General features: G+C 47.0%; 9 pseudogenes; all 9 read right to left on the bottom strand.

Annotated features, from left to right (window-relative positions):
• Window positions 1–795: 795 nt before the first annotated feature.
• Window positions 796–1,059, bottom strand: LOC130286180 (U2 spliceosomal RNA; annotated as a pseudogene).
• A 1,464-nt stretch (window positions 1,060–2,523) lies between these two features.
• LOC130286181 (U2 spliceosomal RNA) lies at window positions 2,524–2,787 on the bottom strand (annotated as a pseudogene).
• A 1,467-nt stretch (window positions 2,788–4,254) lies between these two features.
• LOC130286182 (U2 spliceosomal RNA) lies at window positions 4,255–4,518 on the bottom strand (annotated as a pseudogene).
• Window positions 4,519–5,980: 1,462 nt separating this feature from the next.
• LOC130287474 (U2 spliceosomal RNA) lies at window positions 5,981–6,244 on the bottom strand (annotated as a pseudogene).
• Window positions 6,245–7,700: 1,456 nt separating this feature from the next.
• On the bottom strand, window positions 7,701–7,964 carry LOC130286183 (U2 spliceosomal RNA; annotated as a pseudogene).
• A 1,464-nt stretch (window positions 7,965–9,428) lies between these two features.
• LOC130286184 (U2 spliceosomal RNA) lies at window positions 9,429–9,692 on the bottom strand (annotated as a pseudogene).
• A 1,468-nt stretch (window positions 9,693–11,160) lies between these two features.
• LOC130289146 (U2 spliceosomal RNA) lies at window positions 11,161–11,425 on the bottom strand (annotated as a pseudogene).
• A 1,464-nt stretch (window positions 11,426–12,889) lies between these two features.
• LOC130287797 (U2 spliceosomal RNA) lies at window positions 12,890–13,154 on the bottom strand (annotated as a pseudogene).
• Window positions 13,155–14,612: 1,458 nt separating this feature from the next.
• Window positions 14,613–14,876, bottom strand: LOC130286185 (U2 spliceosomal RNA; annotated as a pseudogene).
• Window positions 14,877–22,822: the final 7,946 nt, after the last annotated feature.

Here is a 22,822-nt window from a genome sequence, read left to right on the forward strand (position 1 = left end):
AGCCTCAACGGCTTTGTAGATTGCACTCATGTCAGCAACTCCATATACATTTTTTTTTCTTCATGCTTCTTTCTTCATCCTTTTTTCTTTCTGTCATTCAGACTTTCATTCATTCGATCTCTCTCACTCACTTGCTTTAACTCATTTGTTCTCACTCACTCACTCACTCAATCACTCACTCATTCACTCTCACTCACTCTCACTCTCACTCTCTCACTCACTCGCTCACTAAGTCAGTCTCTCTCTCTCTCTCTCTTTTTCTATTTATATATATTTTTTTCCGTCTTCTTCTTCTTCTTCTTCAGACCCTGTCATAGCACTAATGCCTTTCCAATACCACCAGCAGATGGAGACACTCCATTGCAACATTGGTTGTGAGCAGCAGTTTCTAAAAACAAATGCCTCATGGCGGATTTCCCATCCATCAATGGATGGTAAATTTTGTTTTTATCATTCACTGACCACAGAAACCAATGCATGGTCAAGCAACAGCAATGACACACCCTTGTGTATAGGCATGAGACCCTCATGTCATTTAACAGGATTCAGCACCACCCACAAGACAGCTACCTGTCATGTCATGTCAAACCTGCACAGGTGTGCTAGATTATTATTATTTAGTTTTATTTTATTTTTTTACACCAATCAGTGTGCAAACATGGTCATTAAAACGCTAAATGAATAGACGTTCATAAACCAGTCAGTGCAACTCATCATTTTGGTCTCCAATTCTCAAACTCAAATTCTCACCCACGGAGGATTAAATGAGAATCTTTCTTGTTTAACACTGGAATGGGGTGGTGCACTGTTCACTACCCGAAGATACTGCCACATCGGGTCAATGCATAGGGCGACAGAAGCAAGCTTCCAAATCAGCTCCCTTTCTCAAAAATCCATTTAATTTATGGTCCCCAGATAGGGAACGTATGTATCAGTATGTGCTCACAAGTCACCCAAGTGCAAGTATTCACACAAAAAAAAACGTGCCTCAGGATGCGATCTGTCGCAAGATCCTTTCTTTTTTTACACTTGATCTAAGCCAAAAGGCCTAGAGGGGATAACCGGGAAAGGGGTGGACCCAACCATGTCCCCTTCATGAGCACTCACATTACTCATAGGAATGGAAGGAAGGCTGGCAGCCAACCAGCCTCCCATACACTTTCTGGGTGGGTGGCAGTCAGCCACCCATACATACATACAGCACAGGCTAAACCCACATCATCACTTAAAAAAAGGACAGGCGACCATTGCACTCTGATGGAGCATTTAGCAATGCAATCCATAGCCTGGCTTTTGCCTGAACCCCCATCACTCCTCCTCTTGCATATAAGACAATATTTCAGATCTGCATATGAAAACAACACGCCTACCTTTGTTGCACATAGCTGCCTGCCTGTCTCTAGTTACCCCACTGGCTGTAGCTGCGTCCCTTCCGACATGGAATAACACCAACTGTAACGATAAACTGAAAATTAACAGTATAAACCTGCATCATTTTGGACTCTGGTATTTGCTGAATCCGGGTGACCTGACAATCGATGGTGGTGCCGCTGGTGATTCTGGCCTTCTTGGAATCTGTTGGGCCTATGTGTTAGCTCACACATCACTTGGGTATCCATGGTAACTACCACAACATGGTCATCTGCAGTTTACATCTAGCCCGTGGCATTGAATGGCATTTTAAAAGTGCTAAGGGTCCTGGTGCAATAATCCTCCCATGAGGATCAGCCTCAACGGCTTTGTAGATTGCACTCATGTCAGCAACTCCATATACATTTTTTTTTCTTCATGCTTCTTTCTTCATCCTTTTTTCTTTCTGTCATTCAGACTTTCATTCATTCGATCTCTCTCACTCACTTGCTTTAACTCATTTGTTCTCACTCACTCACTCACTCACTCAATCACTCACTCACTCATTCACTCTCACTCACTCTCACTCTCTCACTCACTCGCTCACTAAGTCAGTCTCTCTCTCTCTCTCTCTTTTTCTATTTATATATATTTTTTTCCGTCTTCTTCTTCTTCTTCTTCAGACCCTGTCATAGCACTAATGCCTTTCCAATACCACCAGCAGATGGAGACACTCCATTGCAACATTGGTTGTGAGCAGCAGTTTCTAAAAACAAATGCCTCATGGCGGATTTCCCATCCATCAATGGATGGTAAATTTTGTTTTTATCATTCACTGACCACAGAAACCAATGCATGGTCAAGCAACAGCAATGACACACCCTTGGGTATAGGCATGAGACCCTCATGTCATTTAACAGGATTCAGCACCACCCACAAGACAGCTACCTGTCATGTCATGTCAAACCTGCACAGGTGTGCTAGATTATTATTATTTAGTTTTATTTTATTTTTTTACACCAATCAGTGTGCAAACATGGTCATTAAAACGCTAAATGAATAGACGTTCATAAACCAGTCAGTGCAACTCATCATTTTGGTCTCCAATTCTCAAACTCAAATTCTCACCCACGGAGGATTAAATGAGAATCTTTCTTGTTTAACACTGGAATGGGGTGGTGCACTGTTCACTACCCGAAGATACTGCCACATCGGGTCAATGCATAGGGCGACAGAAGCAAGCTTCCAAATCAGCTCCCTTTCTCAAAAATCCATTTAATTTATGGTCCCCAGATAGGGAACGTATGTATCAGTATGTGCTCACAAGTCACCCAAGTGCAAGTATTCACACAAAAAAAAACGTGCCTCAGGATGCGATCTGTCGCAAGATCCTTTCTTTTTTTACACTTGATCTAAGCCAAAAGGCCTAGAGGGGATAACCGGGAAAGGGGTGGACCCAACCATGTCCCCTTCATGAGCACTCACATTACTCATAGGAATGGAAGGAAGGCTGGCAGCCAACCAGCCTCCCATACACTTTCTGGGTGGGTGGCAGTCAGCCACCCATACATACATACAGCACAGGCTAAACCCACATCATCACTTAAAAAAAGGACAGGCGACCATTGCACTCTGATGGAGCATTTAGCAATGCAATCCATAGCCTGGCTTTTGCCTGAACCCCCATCACTCCTCCTCTTGCATATAAGACAATATTTCAGATCTGCATATGAAAACAACACGCCTACCTTTGTTGCACATAGCTGCCTGCCTGTCTCTAGTTACCCCACTGGCTGTAGCTGCGTCCCTTCCGACATGGAATAACACCAACTGTAACGATAAACTGAAAATTAACAGTATAAACCTGCATCATTTTGGACTCTGGTATTTGCTGAATCCGGGTGACCTGACAATCGATGGTGGTGCCGCTGGTGATTCTGGCCTTCTTGGAATCTGTTGGGCCTATGTGTTAGCTCACACATCACTTGGGTATCCATGGTAACTACCACAACATGGTCATCTGCAGTTTACATCTAGCCCGTGGCATTGAATGGCATTTTAAAAGTGTTAAGGGTCCTGGTGCAATAATCCTCCCATGAGGATCAGCCTCAACGGCTTTGTAGATTGCACTCATGTCAGCAACTCCATATACATTTTTTTTTCTTCATGCTTCTTTCTTCATCCTTTTTTCTTTCTGTCATTCAGACTTTCATTCATTCGATCTCTCTCACTCACTTGCTTTAACTCATTTGTTCTCACTCACTCACTCACTCACTCAATCACTCACTCACTCATTCACTCTCACTCTCTCACTCACTCGCTCACTAAGTCAGTCTCTCTCTCTCTCTCTCTCTCTTTTTCTTTTTATATATATTTTTTTCCGTCTTCTTCTTCTTCTTCTTCTTCTTCTTCAGACCCTGTCATAGCACTAATGCCTTTCCAATACCACCAGCAGATGGAGACACTCCATTGCAACATTGGTTGTGAGCAGCAGTTTCTAAAAACAAATGCCTCATGGCGGATTTCCCATCCATCAATGGATGGTAAATTTTGTTTTTATCATTCACTGACCACAGAAACCAATGCATGGTCAAGCAACAGCAATGACACACCCTTGTGTATAGGCATGAGACCCTCATGTCATTTAACAGGATTCAGCACCACCCACAAGACAGCTACCTGTCATGTCATGTCAAACCTGCACAGGTGTGCTAGATTATTATTATTTAGTTTTATTTTATTTTTTTACACCAATCAGTGTGCAAACATGGTCATTAAAACGCTAAATGAATAGACGTTCATAAACCAGTCAGTGCAACTCATCATTTTGGTCTCCAATTCTCAAACTCAAATTCTCACCCACAGAGGATTAAATGAGAATCTTTCTTGTTTAACACTGGAATGGGGTGGTGCACTGTTCACTACCCGAAGATACTGCCACATCGGGTCAATGCATAGGGCGACAGAAGCAAGCTTCCAAATCAGCTCCCTTTCTCAAAAATCCATTTAATTTATGGTCCCCAGATAGGGAACGTATGTATCAGTATGTGCTCACAAGTCACCCAAGTGCAAGTATTCACACAAAAAAAAACGTGCCTCAGGATGCGATCTGTCGCAAGATCCTTTCTTTTTTTACACTTGATCTAAGCCAAAAGGCCTAGAGGGGATAACCGGGAAAGGGGTGGACCCAACCATGTCCCCTTCATGAGCACTCACATTACTCATAGGAATGGAAGGAAGGCTGGCAGCCAACCAGCCTCCCATACACTTTCTGGGTGGGTGGCAGTCAGCCACCCATACATACATACAGCACAGGCTAAACCCACATCATCACTTAAAAAAAGGACAGGCGACCATTGCACTCTGATGGAGCATTTAGCAATGCAATCCATAGCCTGGCTTTTGCCTGAACCCCCATCACTCCTCCTCTTGCATATAAGACAATATTTCAGATCTGCATATGAAAACAACACGCCTACCTTTGTTGCACATAGCTGCCTGCCTGTCTCTAGTTACCCCACTGGCTGTAGCTGCGTCCCTTCCGACATGGAATAACACCAACTGTAACGATAAACTGAAAATTAACAGTATAAACCTGCATCATTTTGGACTCTGGTATTTGCTGAATCCGGGTGACCTGACAATCGATGGTGGTGCCGCTGGTGATTCTGGCCTTCTTGGAATCTGTTGGGCCTATGTGTTAGCTCACACATCACTTGGGTATCCATGGTAACTACCACAACATGGTCATCTGCAGTTTACATCTAGCCCGTGGCATTGAATGGCATTTTAAAAGTGTTAAGGGTCCTGGTGCAATAATCCTCCCATGAGGATCAGCCTCAACGGCTTTGTAGATTGCACTCATGTCAGCAACTCCATATACATTTTTTTTTCTTCATGCTTCTTTCTTCATCCTTTTTTCTTTCTGTCATTCAGACTTTCATTCATTCGATCTCTCTCACTCACTTGCTTTAACTCATTTGTTCTCACTCACTCACTCACTCACTCACTCAATCACTCACTCTCACTCACTCTCACTCTCTCACTCACTCGCTCACTAAGTCAGTCTCTCTCTCTCTCTCTCTTTTTCTTTTTATATATATTTTTTTCCGTCTTCTTCTTCTTCTTCTTCTTCTTCAGACCCTGTCATAGCACTAATGCCTTTCCAATACCACCAGCAGATGGAGACACTCCATTGCAACATTGGTTGTGAGCAGCAGTTTCTAAAAACAAATGCCTCATGGCGGATTTCCCATCCATCAATGGATGGTAAATTTTGTTTTTATCATTCACTGACCACAGAAACCAATGCATGGTCAAGCAAAAGCAATGACACACCCTTGTGTATAGGCATGAGACCCTCATGTCATTTAACAGGATTCAGCACCACCCACAAGACAGCTACCTGTCATGTCATGTCAAACCTGCACAGGTGTGCTAGATTATTATTATTTAGTTTTATTTTATTTTTTTACACCAATTAGTGTGCAAACATGGTCATTAAAACGCTAAATGAATAGACGTTCATAAACCAGTCAGTGCAACTCATCATTTTGGTCTCCAATTCTCAAACTCAAATTCTCACCCACGGAGGATTAAATGAGAATCTTTCTTGTTTAACACTGGAATGGGGTGGTGCACTGTTCACTACCCGAAGATACTGCCACATCGGGTCAATGCATAGGGCGACAGAAGCAAGCTTCCAAATCAGCTCCCTTTCTCAAAAATCCATTTAATTTATGGTCCCCAGATAGGGAACATATGTATCAGTATGTGCTCACAAGTCACCCAAGTGCAAGTATTCACACAAAAAAAAATGTGCCTCAGGATGCGATCTGTCGCAAGATCCTTTCTTTTTTTACACTTGATCTAAGCCAAAAGGCCTAGAGGGGATAACCGGGAAAGGGGTGGACCCAACCATGTCCCCTTCATGAGCACTCACATTACTCATAGGAATGGAAGGAAGGCTGGCAGCCAACCAGCCTCCCATACACTTTCTGGGTGGGTGGCAGTCAGCCACCCATACATACATACAGCACAGGCTAAACCCACATCATCACTTAAAAAAAGGACAGGCGACCATTGCACTCTGATGGAGCATTTAGCAATGCAATCCATAGCCTGGCTTTTGCCTGAACCCCCATCACTCCTCCTCTTGCATATAAGACAATATTTCAGATCTGCATATGAAAACAACACGCCTACCTTTGTTGCACATAGCTGCCTGCCTGTCTCTAGTTACCCCACTGGCTGTAGCTGCGTCCCTTCCGACATGGAATAACACCAACTGTAACGATAAACTGAAAATTAACAGTATAAACCTGCATCATTTTGGACTCTGGTATTTGCTGAATCCGGGTGACCTGACAATCGATGGTGGTGCCGCTGGTGATTCTGGCCTTCTTGGAATCTGTTGGGCCTATGTGTTAGCTCACACATCACTTGGGTATCCATGGTAACTACCACAACATGGTCATCTGCAGTTTACATCTAGCCCGTGGCATTGAATGGCATTTTAAAAGTGCTAAGGGTCCTGGTGCAATAATCCTCCCATGAGGATCAGCCTCAACGGCTTTGTAGATTGCACTCATGTCAGCAACTCCATATACATTTTTTTTTCTTCATGCTTCTTTCTTCATCCTTTTTTCTTTCTGTCATTCAGACTTTCATTCATTCGATCTCTCTCACTCACTTGCTTTAACTCATTTGTTCTCACTCACTCACTCACTCAATCACTCACTCATTCACTCTCACTCACTCTCACTCTCTCACTCACTCGCTCACTAAGTCAGTCTCTCTCTCTCTCTCTCTTTTTCTATTTATATATATTTTTTTCCGTCTTCTTCTTCTTCTTCTTCAGACCCTGTCATAGCACTAATGCCTTTCCAATACCACCAGCAGATGGAGACACTCCATTGCAACATTGGTTGTGAGCAGCAGTTTCTAAAAACAAATGCCTCATGGCGGATTTCCCATCCATCAATGGATGGTAAATTTTGTTTTTATCATTCACTGACCACAGAAACCAATGCATGGTCAAGCAACAGCAATGACACACCCTTGTGTATAGGCATGAGACCCTCATGTCATTTAACAGGATTCAGCACCACCCACAAGACAGCTACCTGTCATGTCATGTCAAACCTGCACAGGTGTGCTAGATTATTATTATTTAGTTTTATTTTATTTTTTTACACCAATCAGTGTGCAAACATGGTCATTAAAACGCTAAATGAATAGACGTTCATAAACCAGTCAGTGCAACTCATCATTTTGGTCTCCAATTCTCAAACTCAAATTCTCACCCACGGAGGATTAAATGAGAATCTTTCTTGTTTAACACTGGAATGGGGTGGTGCACTGTTCACTACCCGAAGATACTGCCACATCGGGTCAATGCATAGGGCGACAGAAGCAAGCTTCCAAATCAGCTCCCTTTCTCAAAAATCCATTTAATTTATGGTCCCCAGATAGGGAACGTATGTATCAGTATGTGCTCACAAGTCACCCAAGTGCAAGTATTCACACAAAAAAAAACGTGCCTCAGGATGCGATCTGTCGCAAGATCCTTTCTTTTTTTACACTTGATCTAAGCCAAAAGGCCTAGAGGGGATAACCGGGAAAGGGGTGGACCCAACCATGTCCCCTTCATGAGCACTCACATTACTCATAGGAATGGAAGGAAGGCTGGCAGCCAACCAGCCTCCCATACACTTTCTGGGTGGGTGGCAGTCAGCCACCCATACATACATACAGCACAGGCTAAACCCACATCATCACTTAAAAAAAGGACAGGCGACCATTGCACTCTGATGGAGCATTTAGCAATGCAATCCATAGCCTGGCTTTTGCCTGAACCCCCATCACTCCTCCTCTTGCATATAAGACAATATTTCAGATCTGCATATGAAAACAACACGCCTACCTTTGTTGCACATAGCTGCCTGCCTGTCTCTAGTTACCCCACTGGCTGTAGCTGCGTCCCTTCCGACATGGAATAACACCAACTGTAACGATAAACTGAAAATTAACAGTATAAACCTGCATCATTTTGGACTCTGGTATTTGCTGAATCCGGGTGACCTGACAATCGATGGTGGTGCCGCTGGTGATTCTGGCCTTCTTGGAATCTGTTGGGCCTATGTGTTAGCTCACACATCACTTGGGTATCCATGGTAACTACCACAACATGGTCATCTGCAGTTTACATCTAGCCCGTGGCATTGAATGGCATTTTAAAAGTGCTAAGGGTCCTGGTGCAATAATCCTCCCATGAGGATCAGCCTCAACGGCTTTGTAGATTGCACTCATGTCAGCAACTCCATATACATTTTTTTTTCTTCATGCTTCTTTCTTCATCCTTTTTTCTTTCTGTCATTCAGACTTTCATTCATTCGATCTCTCTCACTCACTTGCTTTAACTCATTTGTTCTCACTCACTCACTCACTCACTCAATCACTCACTCACTCATTCACTCTCACTCACTCTCACTCTCTCACTCACTCGCTCACTAAGTCAGTCTCTCTCTCTCTCTCTCTTTTTCTTTTTATATATATTTTTTTCCATCTTCTTCTTCTTCTTCTTCAGACCCTGTCATAGCACTAATGCCTTTCCAATACCACCAGCAGATGGAGACACTCCATTGCAACATTGGTTGTGAGCAGCAGTTTCTAAAAACAAATGCCTCATGGCGGATTTCCCATCCATCAATGGATGGTAAATTTTGTTTTTATCATTCACTGACCACAGAAACCAATGCATGGTCAAGCAACAGCAATGACACACCCTTGGGTATAGGCATGAGACCCTCATGTCATTTAACAGGATTCAGCACCACCCACAAGACAGCTACCTGTCATGTCATGTCAAACCTGCACAGGTGTGCTAGATTATTATTATTTAGTTTTATTTTATTTTTTTACACCAATCAGTGTGCAAACATGGTCATTAAAACGCTAAATGAATAGACGTTCATAAACCAGTCAGTGCAACTCATCATTTTGGTCTCCAATTCTCAAACTCAAATTCTCACCCACGGAGGATTAAATGAGAATCTTTCTTGTTTAACACTGGAATGGGGTGGTGCACTGTTCACTACCCGAAGATACTGCCACATCGGGTCAATGCATAGGGCGACAGAAGCAAGCTTCCAAATCAGCTCCCTTTCTCAAAAATCCATTTAATTTATGGTCCCCAGATAGGGAACGTATGTATCAGTATGTGCTCACAAGTCACCCAAGTGCAAGTATTCACACAAAAAAAAACGTGCCTCAGGATGCGATCTGTCGCAAGATCCTTTCTTTTTTTACACTTGATCTAAGCCAAAAGGCCTAGAGGGGATAACCGGGAAAGGGGTGGACCCAACCATGTCCCCTTCATGAGCACTCACATTACTCATAGGAATGGAAGGAAGGCTGGCAGCCAACCAGCCTCCCATACACTTTCTGGGTGGGTGGCAGTCAGCCACCCATACATACATACAGCACAGGCTAAACCCACATCATCACTTAAAAAAAGGACAGGCGACCATTGCACTCTGATGGAGCATTTAGCAATGCAATCCATAGCCTGGCTTTTGCCTGAACCCCCATCACTCCTCCTCTTGCATATAAGACAATATTTCAGATCTGCATATGAAAACAACACGCCTACCTTTGTTGCACATAGCTGCCTGCCTGTCTCTAGTTACCCCACTGGCTGTAGCTGCGTCCCTTCCGACATGGAATAACACCAACTGTAACGATAAACTGAAAATTAACAGTATAAACCTGCATCATTTTGGACTCTGGTATTTGCTGAATCCGGGTGACCTGACAATCGATGGTGGTGCCGCTGGTGATTCTGGCCTTCTTGGAATCTGTTGGGCCTATGTGTTAGCTCACACATCACTTGGGTATCCATGGTAACTACCACAACATGGTCATCTGCAGTTTACATCTAGCCCGTGGCATTGAATGGCATTTTAAAAGTGTTAAGGGTCCTGGTGCAATAATCCTCCCATGAGGATCAGCCTCAACGGCTTTGTAGATTGCACTCATGTCAGCAACTCCATATACATTTTTTTTTCTTCATGCTTCTTTCTTCATCCTTTTTTCTTTCTGTCATTCAGACTTTCATTCATTCGATCTCTCTCACTCACTTGCTTTAACTCATTTGTTCTCACTCACTCACTCACTCACTCAATCACTCACTCACTCATTCACTCTCACTCTCTCACTCACTCGCTCACTAAGTCAGTCTCTCTCTCTCTCTCTCTCTTTTTCTTTTTATATATATTTTTTTCCGTCTTCTTCTTCTTCTTCTTCTTCTTCTTCTTCAGACCCTGCCATAGCACTAATGCCTTTCCAATACCACCAGCAGATGGAGACACTCCATTGCAACATTGGTTGTGAGCAGCAGTTTCTAAAAACAAATGCCTCATGGCGGATTTCCCATCCATCAATGGATGGTAAATTTTGTTTTTATCATTCACTGACCACAGAAACCAATGCATGGTCAAGCAACAGCAATGACACACCCTTGTGTATAGGCATGAGACCCTCATGTCATTTAACAGGATTCAGCACCACCCACAAGACAGCTACCTGTCATGTCATGTCAAACCTGCACAGGTGTGCTAGATTATTATTATTTAGTTTTATTTTATTTTTTTACACCAATCAGTGTGCAAACATGGTCATTAAAACGCTAAATGATTAGACGTTCATAAACCAGTCAGTGCAACTCATCATTTTGGTCTCCAATTCTCAAACTCAAATTCTCACCCACGGAGGATTAAATGAGAATCTTTCTTGTTTAACACTGGAATGGGGTGGTGCACTGTTCACTACCCGAAGATACTGTCACATCGGGTCAATGCATAGGGCGACAGAAGCAAGCTTCCAAATCAGCTCCCTTTCTCAAAAATCCATTTAATTTATGGTCCCCAGATAGGGAACGTATGTATCAGTATGTGCTCACAAGTCACCCAAGTGCAAGTATTCACACAAAAAAAAAAAGTGCCTCAGGATGCGATCTGTCGCAAGATCCTTTCTTTTTTTACACTTGATCTAAGCCAAAAGGCCTAGAGGGGATAACCGGGAAAGGGGTGGACCCAACCATGTCCCCTTCATGAGCACTCACATTACTCATAGGAATGGAAGGAAGGCTGGCAGCCAACCAGCCTCCCATACACTTTCTGGGTGGGTGGCAGTCAGCCACCCATACATACATACAGCACAGGCTAAACCCACATCATCACTTAAAAAAAGGACAGGCGACCATTGCACTCTTATGGAGCATTTAGCAATGCAATCCATAGCCTGGCTTTTGCCTGAACCCCCATCACTCCTCCTCTTGCATATAAGACAATATTTCAGATCTGCATATGAAAACAACACGCCTACCTTTGTTGCACATAGCTGCCTGCCTGTCTCTAGTTACCCCACTGGCTGTAGCTGCGTCCCTTCCGACATGGAATAACACCAACTGTAACGATAAACTGAAAATTAACAGTATAAACCTGCATCATTTTGGACTCTGGTATTTGCTGAATCCGGGTGACCTGACAATCAATGGTGGTGCCGCTGGTGATTCTGGCCTTCTTGGAATCTGTTGGGCCTATGTGTTAGCTCACACATCACTTGGGTATCCATGGTAACTACCACAACATGGTCATCTGCAGTTTACATCTAGCCCGTGGCATTGAATGGCATTTTAAAAGTGCTAAGGGTCCTGGTGCAATAATCCTCCCATGAGGATCAGCCTCAACGGCTTTGTAGATTGCACTCATGTCAGCAACTCCATATACATTTTTTTTTCTTCATGCTTCTTTCTTCATCCTTTTTTCTTTCTGTCATTCAGACTTTCATTCATTCGATCTCTCTCACTCACTTGCTTTAACTCATTTGTTCTCACTCACTCACTCACTCAATCACTCACTCACTCATTCACTCTCACTCACTCTCACTCTCTCACTCACTCGCTCACTAAGTCAGTCTCTCTCTCTCTCTCTCTCTCTTTTTCTTTTTATATATATTTTTTTCCGTCTTCTTCTTCTTCTTCTTCAGACCCTGTCATAGCACTAATGCCTTTCCAATACCACCAGCAGATGGAGACACTCCATTGCAACATTGGTTGTGAGCAGCAGTTTCTAAAAACAAATGCCTCATGGCGGATTTCCCATCCATCAATGGATGGTAAATTTTGTTTTTATCATTCACTGACCACAGAAACCAATGCATGGTCAAGCAACAGCAATGACACACCCTTGTGTATAGGCATGAGACCCTCATGTCATTTAACAGGATTCAGCACCACCCACAAGACAGCTACCTGTCATGTCATGTCAAACCTGCACAGGTGTGCTAGATTATTATTATTTAGTTTTATTTTATTTTTTTACACCAATCAGTGTGCAAACATGGTCATTAAAACGCTAAATGAATAGACGTTCATAAACCAGTCAGTGCAACTCATCATTTTGGTCTCCAATTCTCAAACTCAAATTCTCACCCACGGAGGATTAAATGAGAATCTTTCTTGTTTAACACTGGAATGGGGTGGTGCACTGTTCACTACCCGAAGATACTGCCACATCGGGTCAATGCATAGGGCGACAGAAGCAAGCTTCCAAATCAGCTCCCTTTCTCAAAAATCCATTTAATTTATGGTCCCCAGATAGGGAACGTATGTATCAGTATGTGCTCACAAGTCACCCAAGTGCAAGTATTCACACAAAAAAAAAAGGTGCCTCAGGATGCGATCTGTCGCAAGATCCTTTCTTTTTTTACACTTGATCTAAGCCAAAAGGCCTAGAGGGGATAACCGGGAAAGGGGTGGACCCAACCATGTCCCCTTCATGAGCACTCACATTACTCATAGGAATGGAAGGAAGGCTGGCAGCCAACCAGCCTCCCATACACTTTCTGGGTGGGTGGCAGTCAGCCACCCATACATACATACAGCACAGGCTAAACCCACATCATCACTTAAAAAAAGGACAGGCGACCATTGCACTCTTATGGAGCATTTAGCAATGCAATCCATAGCCTGGCTTTTGCCTGAACCCCCATCACTCCTCCTCTTGCATATAAGACAATATTTCAGATCTGCATATGAAAACAACACGCCTACCTTTGTTGCACATAGCTGCCTGCCTGTCTCTAGTTACCCCACTGGCTGTAGCTGCGTCCCTTCCGACATGGAATAACACCAACTGTAACGATAAACTGAAAATTAACAGTATAAACCTGCATCATTTTGGACTCTGGTATTTGCTGAATCCGGGTGACCTGACAATCAATGGTGGTGCCGCTGGTGATTCTGGCCTTCTTGGAATCTGTTGGGCCTATGTGTTAGCTCACACATCACTTGGGTATCCATGGTAACTACCACAACATGGTCATATGCAGTTTACATCTAGCCCGTGGCATTGAATGGCATTTTAAAAGTGCTAAGGGTCCTGGTGCAATAATCCTCCCATGAGGATCAGCCTCAACGGCTTTGTAGATTGCACTCATGTCAGCAACTCCATATACATTTTTTTTTCTTCATGCTTCTTTCTTCATCCTTTTTTCTTTCTGTCATTCAGACTTTCATTCATTCGATCTCTCTCACTCACTTGCTTTAACTCATTTGTTCTCACTCACTCACTCACTCAATCACTCACTCACTCATTCACTCTCACTCACTCTCACTCTCTCACTCACTCGCTCACTAAGTCAGTCTCTCTCTCTCTCTCTTTTTCTTTTTATATATATTTTTTTCCGTCTTCTTCTTCTTCTTCTTCAGACCCTGTCATAGCACTAATGCCTTTCCAATACCACCAGCAGATGGAGACACTCCATTGCAACATTGGTTGTGAGCAGCAGTTTCTAAAAACAAATGCCTCATGGCGGATTTCCCATCCATCAATGGATGGTAAATTTTGTTTTTATCATTCACTGACCACAGAAACCAATGCATGGTCAAGCAACAGCAATGACACACCCTTGTGTATAGGCATGAGACCCTCATGTCATTTAACAGGATTCAGCACCACCCACAAGACAGCTACCTGTCATGTCATGTCAAACCTGCACAGGTGTGCTAGATTATTATTATTTAGTTTTATTTTATTTTTTTACACCAATCAGTGTGCAAACATGGTCATTAAAACGCTAAATGAATAGACGTTCATAAACCAGTCAGTGCAACTCATCATTTTGGTCTCCAATTCTCAAACTCAAATTCTCACCCACGGAGGATTAAATGAGAATCTTTCTTGTTTAACACTGGAATGGGGTGGTGCACTGTTCACTACCCGAAGATACTGCCACATCGGGTCAATGCATAGGGCGACAGAAGCAAGCTTCCAAATCAGCTCCCTTTCTCAAAAATCCATTTAATTTATGGTCCCCAGATAGGGAACGTATGTATCAGTATGTGCTCACAAGTCACCCAAGTGCAAGTATTCACACAAAAAAAAACGTGCCTCAGGATGCGATCTGTCGCAAGATCCTTTCTTTTTTTACACTTGATCTAAGCCAAAAGGCCTAGAGGGGATAACCGGGAAAGGGGTGGACCCAACCATGTCCCCTTCATGAGCACTCACATTACTCATAGGAATGGAAGGAAGGCTGGCAGCCAACCAGCCTCCCATACACTTTCTGGGTGGGTGGCAGTCAGCCACCCATACATACATACAGCACAGGCTAAACCCACATCATCACTTAAAAAAAGGACAGGCGACCATTGCACTCTGATGGAGCATTTAGCAATGCAATCCATAGCCTGGCTTTTGCCTGAACCCCCATCACTCCTCCTCTTGCATATAAGACAATATTTCAGATCTGCATATGAAAACAACACGCCTACCTTTGTTGCACATAGCTGCCTGCCTGTCTCTAGTTACCCCACTGGCTGTAGCTGCGTCCCTTCCGACATGGAATAACACCAACTGTAACGATAAACTGAAAATTAACAGTATAAACCTGCATCATTTTGGACTCTGGTATTTGCTGAATCCGGGTGACCTGACAATCGATGGTGGTGCCGCTGGTGATTCTGGCCTTCTTGGAATCTGTTGGGCCTATGTGTTAGCTCACACATCACTTGGGTATCCATGGTAACTACCACAACATGGTCATCTGCAGTTTACATCTAGCCCGTGGCATTGAATGGCATTTTAAAAGTGCTAAGGGTCCTGGTGCAATAATCCTCCCATGAGGATCAGCCTCAACGGCTTTGTAGATTGCACTCATGTCAGCAACTCCATATACATTTTTTTTTCTTCATGCTTCTTTCTTCATCCTTTTTTCTTTCTGTCATTCAGACTTTCATTCATTCGATCTCTCTCACTCACTTGCTTTAACTCATTTGTTCTCACTCACTCACTCACTCACTCAATCACTCACTCACTCATTCACTCTCACTCACTCTCTCACTCACTCGCTCACTAAGTCAGTCTCTCTCTCTCTCTCTTTTTCTTTTTATATATATTTTTTTCCGTCTTCTTCTTCTTCTTCTTCAGACCCTGTCATAGCACTAATGCCTTTCCAATACCACCAGCAGATGGAGACACTCCATTGCAACATTGGTTGTGAGCAGCAGTTTCTAAAAACAAATGCCTCATGGCGGATTTCCCATCCATCAATGGATGGTAAATTTTGTTTTTATCATTCACTGACCACAGAAACCAATGCATGGTCAAGCAACAGCAATGACACACCCTTGTGTATAGGCATGAGACCCTCATGTCATTTAACAGGATTCAGCACCACCCACAAGACAGCTACCTGTCATGTCATGTCAAACCTGCACAGGTGTGCTAGATTATTATTATTTAGTTTTATTTTATTTTTTTACACCAATCAGTGTGCAAACATGGTCATTAAAACGCTAAATGAATAGACGTTCATAAACCAGTCAGTGCAACTCATCATTTTGGTCTCCAATTCTCAAACTCAAATTCTCACCCACGGAGGATTAAATGAGAATCTTTCTTGTTTAACACTGGAATGGGGTGGTGCACTGTTCACTACCCGAAGATACTGCCACATCGGGTCAATGCATAGGGCGACAGAAGCAAGCTTCCAAATCAGCTCCCTTTCTCAAAAATCCATTTAATTTATGGTCCCCAGATAGGGAACGTATGTATCAGTATGTGCTCACAAGTCACCCAAGTGCAAGTATTCACACAAAAAAAAACGTGCCTCAGGATGCGATCTGTCGCAAGATCCTTTCTTTTTTTTTTTGATTGAAAGAGCTTTATTTTCCGTTCAGTCATTACAAGTCGTACAATAAATTACAGTCACACAAAGCATGATAGTACAATACACAGCAAAGGTTCCCTAAGCTATACATCGCACACCATGCTACTCTAACATTCAGCTCAATCCTGCAATAGAAAAGCACAAGAGATCAAACAAAAACCAAATAATACAATCTGTGATCGGGGTAGGGGTGTGGGCGACTATGTGGGGGTAGGGAGGGGGCGGATCACAGGGCCAAACTGTTGGGCTGTATCTTCAGGGAGACATGGGAGAAGGAGAGGGGTCTTCACTCCTCTTCTTCCTCATCAACGGCCGAGCTGTCCAAGATGGAATAGTCTCTAAGCAGGTTCTTGATGAACCTGCGGCAGTCCCGGACGGACATGTTTTCCCTGTTGATCACGAGGCGGTTCCTGGAGAGCCACACTGCGTCCTTAAAACAGTTCATAAGGCGCCAGGCCTCCTGGATGGCCTCCACGTCGTGGGTCCCAGGGAACAGGCCGTAAAGCACCGAATGGTACGATAGGCAGCTCCTGGGCACTGAGTCTCTGAGTTCCTGTTCTAGGGCGTCCAACAGACCCTGTGCAAAGGGGCACTGCCAAAACACGTGGAAAGATGTTTCCTCCACGTAGGGGCAACGGGGGCAGTACCGGGTCTTGCACAGGTTGCGGGCATGCATGAATGACCTGAGAGAGAGACCTCCCATGACGGCCATCCACGACAAGTCCTTGTGTCCATTGGTAAGCCGCTTTGAGGCCACATTGTTCCAAACTGTCTCTGCAGTGGCTGCGGGGAGTCCCGGAACCAGCTCGGTCGAGTCCTTAGCTCGGATGAGCTTGTGGATTGTCTTTGGCTTCCATAGGTCTGGTTTCAGTCCTTCCAGCTGGTGCTCCCTCACAAACCGGACAACATCCCCATAGAACCAGGGAGTGTTCCAGTTGTAAGGGATGGAGCTGTCCCACTTGTCCCAGCCCAGCTGTCTCCAGAGGGGCATGAGAAGCAAGCGAGACATGGACCTGCCCGCTGAGCCAGTCTTTTCTACAAGAGTCCGCTGCACCGTGACACATGCAAAGGAGGCCCTCAGCAGAGCGGGGATGTCGGGTATTCCCTTCCCACCCTTGCGGGGTTCCTTGTACATCACGGTCCTCTTGACTCTGTCCATTTTGCCCCAGACGAAGCCAAACACTGTCCGGGTGATGGCCTTGCAAACGGTGGTATGGGGAGGCCAGGCCTGTGCGGTATATTGGAGCACAGGCAAAACTTCACTCCGCAGGACAAGTGCCTTGCCTTCCATCGTGAGCTTTCTGGAGCTCCACAGTCCGATCTTCGAGTTTATCCTTCCTAGTCGGTCTTGCCAAGACTTAAGGGCCGCTCCTTCCTTCCCGAACCAGACTCCAAGAATTTGAATGAAGTCCGGCTTAACGGCAAAGGGGAAGGGGGCGGGAGAAGCCAGGTGCCATTCCCCGAAGAGCATGGCCTCCGACTTCCCGCAGTTGACTTTTGCCCCCGAAGCTCTGCCGAAGTCCTCGCAGGTCTGGACGAGTGCAGTCACCGAACGCTGGTCAGCGCAGAAGACGGTCACGTCGTCCATGTAGAGCGAGCACTTGACCTCGTGGCGATCTGGTCCTGGTGCGGTGATCCCTCTGATCTCTCCATTCTGCCGGATAGTCTCAGCGAAGAGCTCTATAACACAAACAAAAAGGAGAGGTGAAAGAGGGCAGCCTTGTCTAACCCCTGAAAGAATGGAAAAGGGGTCAGTCTTCCAGCCGTTCACCAACACCGTGCTGTAAATGTCAAAATACATAACGTTAACAAAAGAGCAAAACATCTTCCCCAGACCCAGCCTGCGCAAAACCCTGTCCATGAATGCGTGGGAGACACGGTCGAACGCCTTCTCCTGATCTAAGCTGACCAGGGCGGCGCGGCCCCCGCGGTCCTGGATGTAATGGACCGTGTCTCTCACAAGGGCAAGGCTGTCGGCAATCCTGCGGCCAGGAATGCTGCAGGTCTGGTCCGGATGGACGATCTGCCCCATGACAGGTTTCAGCCTGTTGGCCAGCACCTTGGCGAGGATCTTGTAGTCCACGTTCAGGAGAGAGATGGGACGCCAGTTTTTCAGGTCACATCTCTCCCCCTTCCGCTTATACAAGATCGTGATCATCCCTTCCCTCAACGACGGAGGCATTCTGCCCCCCACCACCATCTCCTCGTACACCTCCAACAGGTCCGGACAGATCAGGTCACCCAGCGCTACGTAGAGCTCGGCCGGGAGACCGTCACTGCCCGGGGTCCTGCCGGGCTTAAAGGATTTAGCGGCAGAGAGCAGCTCCCCCACCGTCAAGGGATCGTCCATTGCCGCCGCACCTGCGGGATCAACAACGTTAGTGACACCTGACAGGAACCTCTCGGCGGCTTCGGGGTCGGATGACTTGGGGGCGTAGAGGTTGCTGTAGAAGTCGTGGACGACCCCCATCACTTCCTCCTTGCCGCTCCTCATGTGTCCGGTCTCATCTCGTAGCTCAGTCAGGGGCGTGTGGCCGGCATGGAGCTTCCTGAAAAAGAAAGAGTTACATTTCTCACCCTTCTCCAGGTTCTCCACCTTGGAACGAAAGACGATTCGCTTGGATTCCTCCTCAAAGTGCCTTTTCAAGCTCTTTTTGGTCTCCTCCAGCTCCTCCCTGACGTCCCAGCCACACTGGAGCAGGTCCTGCAGGGACCGCAGCTCGCGCTGCAGTTTCCTCAAGTCCCACTTCTTCGCACACGCCTGTTGTCTGCCTTTTGCCTGAAAGAAACAACGGAATTCGACTTTAACATATTCCCACCAATCGCTGATGCACTTGAACAGACATTTGTCATTTCGCCATACAAGGTAAGCATCCCTAAGTTCCTCCATGACCTCCCTCTGCTCCAACAGGGCACAATTCAACTTCCAGGAGCCCGGGCCAGGTGGGAATCCATGGCCCAGAGTCCCCCGGAATCGAATGGCCCTGTGGTCAGAGAAGAAGCAGGGGACCATAGAGTACGACACCTTTCTGACTGCTCTCGAAGTGAAGATGAAGTCTATCCGAGAACGGAGCGAGCCATCGGGGCGGCTCCACGTATAGTTTACGGAGCCGTTCCCGATGGACCCGACAACGTCCTGCAAGGATGCCTCCGTCACCATCTCAATCAGCAGTTTAGACGTCACGTCCAGGTTGGCGGATGTGCCAGAACTGCGCCCGTCCACCTCAATGGGGCAGTTGAAGTCACCACCCAACACTACTGCTCTAGTGGTGGCGAGTTCAGCCCGCAGGGCCTGGAGAACCTCCAGTCGGACATCCCTCTCAGGGGAGGCATACACGTTGATGAGCCGCACGGGCTCACCCGCCCAGGAACCGTCTGCGACAAGAAGTCTGCCACAGACGAGCTCCCGGACGGAATCAAGTGCAAAGTTACCTCCCCTGATCAGGATGGCCACCCCCGCAGACCTATTGTCGCCCCCACCAGACCAGTAGGAAGGGCCGTGAGGCCACTGCCTGGCCAGATGGTTGTAAGACCTAGAAGCAGACAAAGCACATTCCTGCAACATGTAAACATCACACCTCTGGGAATCTAAGAACGTAAGAACAGTCTGAAATCTAAACCAAGCTCTAATACTCCTCACATTAATGCAGAAGATGTTGAGATCAGCCATGGGAATAAAAAGAGAGGTTAGTTCTGATACTAGTTACCAGTCTGGTCGGACGGGTCCTCTTCTCTGGCGCCTGTCGGCTCCTGTGGCTTCTCGTAGCGCCCTTCCAAGAACTCGTCGTAGACCGTGTTGGACGGAGTGTCCAGGATTTTCTTAACCTCTGGGTCCTGCAGCAGCTCCTCCATAGATTGAGCTTGGACTGGCTCTGCTTGGACCTGCTCCACTTGGGCCTGCTCCATCACCTCCTCTCCTTCTGAAGCTTCAAGGCTCTCGCAGACCTGCTCCATCTCCTCCTCCTCATCTGAAGCTTGAGGGGTCTCGCAGGTCTCGATTATTTTTCTTTTGTGGGACTCTTCTGATACGTTGTCCCTTCCTTTCCTCTTCCTCTGTATGGTACCTGGGGGAGGAAGCACAGGAAAGTCCTCCGAAGGGCGGGCACCAGCAGCTGGAGGGGGGTTAGGTGCTGCTGGGCCAGGAGAGAAAGGAGGCTGGGTGGGGCGGGGGGCAGGAGAGAGTGCCCGGGCAGGGGAGGACGGGGCAGGGGTGGGCCGGGCAGGGGAGGACGGGGCAGGGGTGGGCCGGGCAGGGGAGGACGGGGCAGGGGTGGGCCGGGGTGGGGTACGGGGGGGCAGGGGTGGGCCGGGGTGGGGTACGGGGGGCAGGGGTGGGGCGGGATGGGGCAGGAGGGGCGGGGGTGGGACGGGATGGGGCAGGAGGGGCAGGGGTGGGACGGGATGGGGCAGGAGGGGCAGGGGTGGGACGGGATGGGGCAGGGGTGGGACGGGATGGGGCAGGGGTGGGGCGGGATGGGGCAGGAGATGGGGCAGGAGGGGCAGGGGATGGGGCGGGAGGGGCAGGGGATGGGGCGGGAGGGGCAGGGGAGGGGCGGGACGGGGCAGGGGTGGTGGCTTTCGCCTTCTTACCCTCCTTGGTCGGCTTGGCCATCCGTGGTGTTGGCTCCGGAGCTGGGGCTGGCTTCGGTGCTCTCGCTGCCACAGATGCCCATGTTCTCTCCCTCTGGGGGCAGTCCTTGTAGCTGTGGGCTGCCAGTCCGCAGAGGTTGCAGGTCTTGCTCTTGGGGCAGTCCTTGGTCGTGTGACCTGTCACACGGCAATACCTGCAGGCATCCTCCGTACAGTCCTTGCCCTCGTGGCCCATCTTGCCACATCTCCTGCAGGTCTGCGGCATGTCCGGGTAGAAGATAAGTCCTGTGGAGTTGCCCAAGGAAAATGTCGTTGGCAGGTGCTGTAGTCCGTCTGGAGAAGCAGGGTTCTTGTTGAGTCTGACGACCACAGACCACTTGCAGGTCCAGTATCCGAGTGAGTTCAGGATGCGGGTGGGCTCCCTCACCACGGTGCAGAAGCGCTTCAGGAAGGTCGAGATGTCCGTGCCTGGGGTGTGTGGGTTCCGCATTGAGACCGTCACCCGCCTCTCCTCTCTTTGAATAAGGCAGTTGCCCACAAAGCGAGAGAAAGGGGATTCGGGACTCGCCGCTTTCACCACCTCCCAGTATCTTCTACAGGTCCCAATGGTGGCAAAGGTGATGTAGAAGATTCCCGAAAAGAAGGTTGCTATTCCCAGGGTGTCAGCCGTGGGGAAGCCTTGATCCGCCAGCATCTTCTTGCAGAACACGTCGTGGGACATGTCCGGCACCCTTCCGTCCACGGGCTTGAGCTTCAAGGCAACAGTCTGCCTCATCCAGGGCTCCAGGGTTGGAGCTTCCAGGTTAGGAATTCTGCCGCCCTTCTGCCTTGCCGTGGTGGAGGTTGAAGCTTGCTGTGGTTGGGGCTGGACCTCCAGGCCTTGCCCTGCAGCCTCCTGGGTGGACTTGCTGGTTGAGGCCATGGCTTCTTCCAGCAGGCTCTTTTCCGCTTCCTTGCTTGCTTGTGGAGAGAGGCTTCGCAAAGTCTTCTTTCCCGGGTGGGAGGAGCTATGCAGATCCGGTCCCGGTGGGAGGAGCTATGCAAATCCTTCTCCAGAGGCAGCGAGTTTCTTCGAAAAGATTCTGCGCCGCCTTCCTCTTCGCCGCTGTTCCGGAATTCACCGCCGATTCCCTTCTTCCAGGTTCTTCGTCGGCTTCTTCCGGAGCTGCAGTCTTCAAGATCTTCTCCTTCTTCAGATGTTCCGAGGCAGGCAGGAGACGATCTTCAGGTGGTATGCTCTAGAGAAATGCGGTTCTAATAAGAACGAAAAGTACTGCAATCGTACTACGCAAAATCTCTACCACAATGCTTGGAGTTCTTCAGACCGTAGCGATCATGGTATCTCCCCTGCCAGGTAAGTAAGATCCTTTCTTTTTTTACACTTGATCTAAGCCAAAAGGCCTAGAGGGGATAACCGGGAAAGGGGTGGACCCAACCATGTCCCCTTCATGAGCACTCACATTACTCATAGGAATGGAAGGAAGGCTGGCAGCCAACCAGCCTCCCATACACTTTCTGGGTGGGTGGCAGTCAGCCACCCATACATACATACAGCACAGGCTAAACCCACATCATCACTTAAAAAAAGGACAGGCGACCATTGCACTCTGATGGAGCATTTAGCAATGCAATCCATAGCCTGGCTTTT

Source organism: Hyla sarda, chromosome 8 (genome assembly GCF_029499605.1).
Source record: "Hyla sarda isolate aHylSar1 chromosome 8, aHylSar1.hap1, whole genome shotgun sequence".
NCBI classification, from domain to species: domain Eukaryota; kingdom Metazoa; phylum Chordata; class Amphibia; order Anura; family Hylidae; genus Hyla; species Hyla sarda.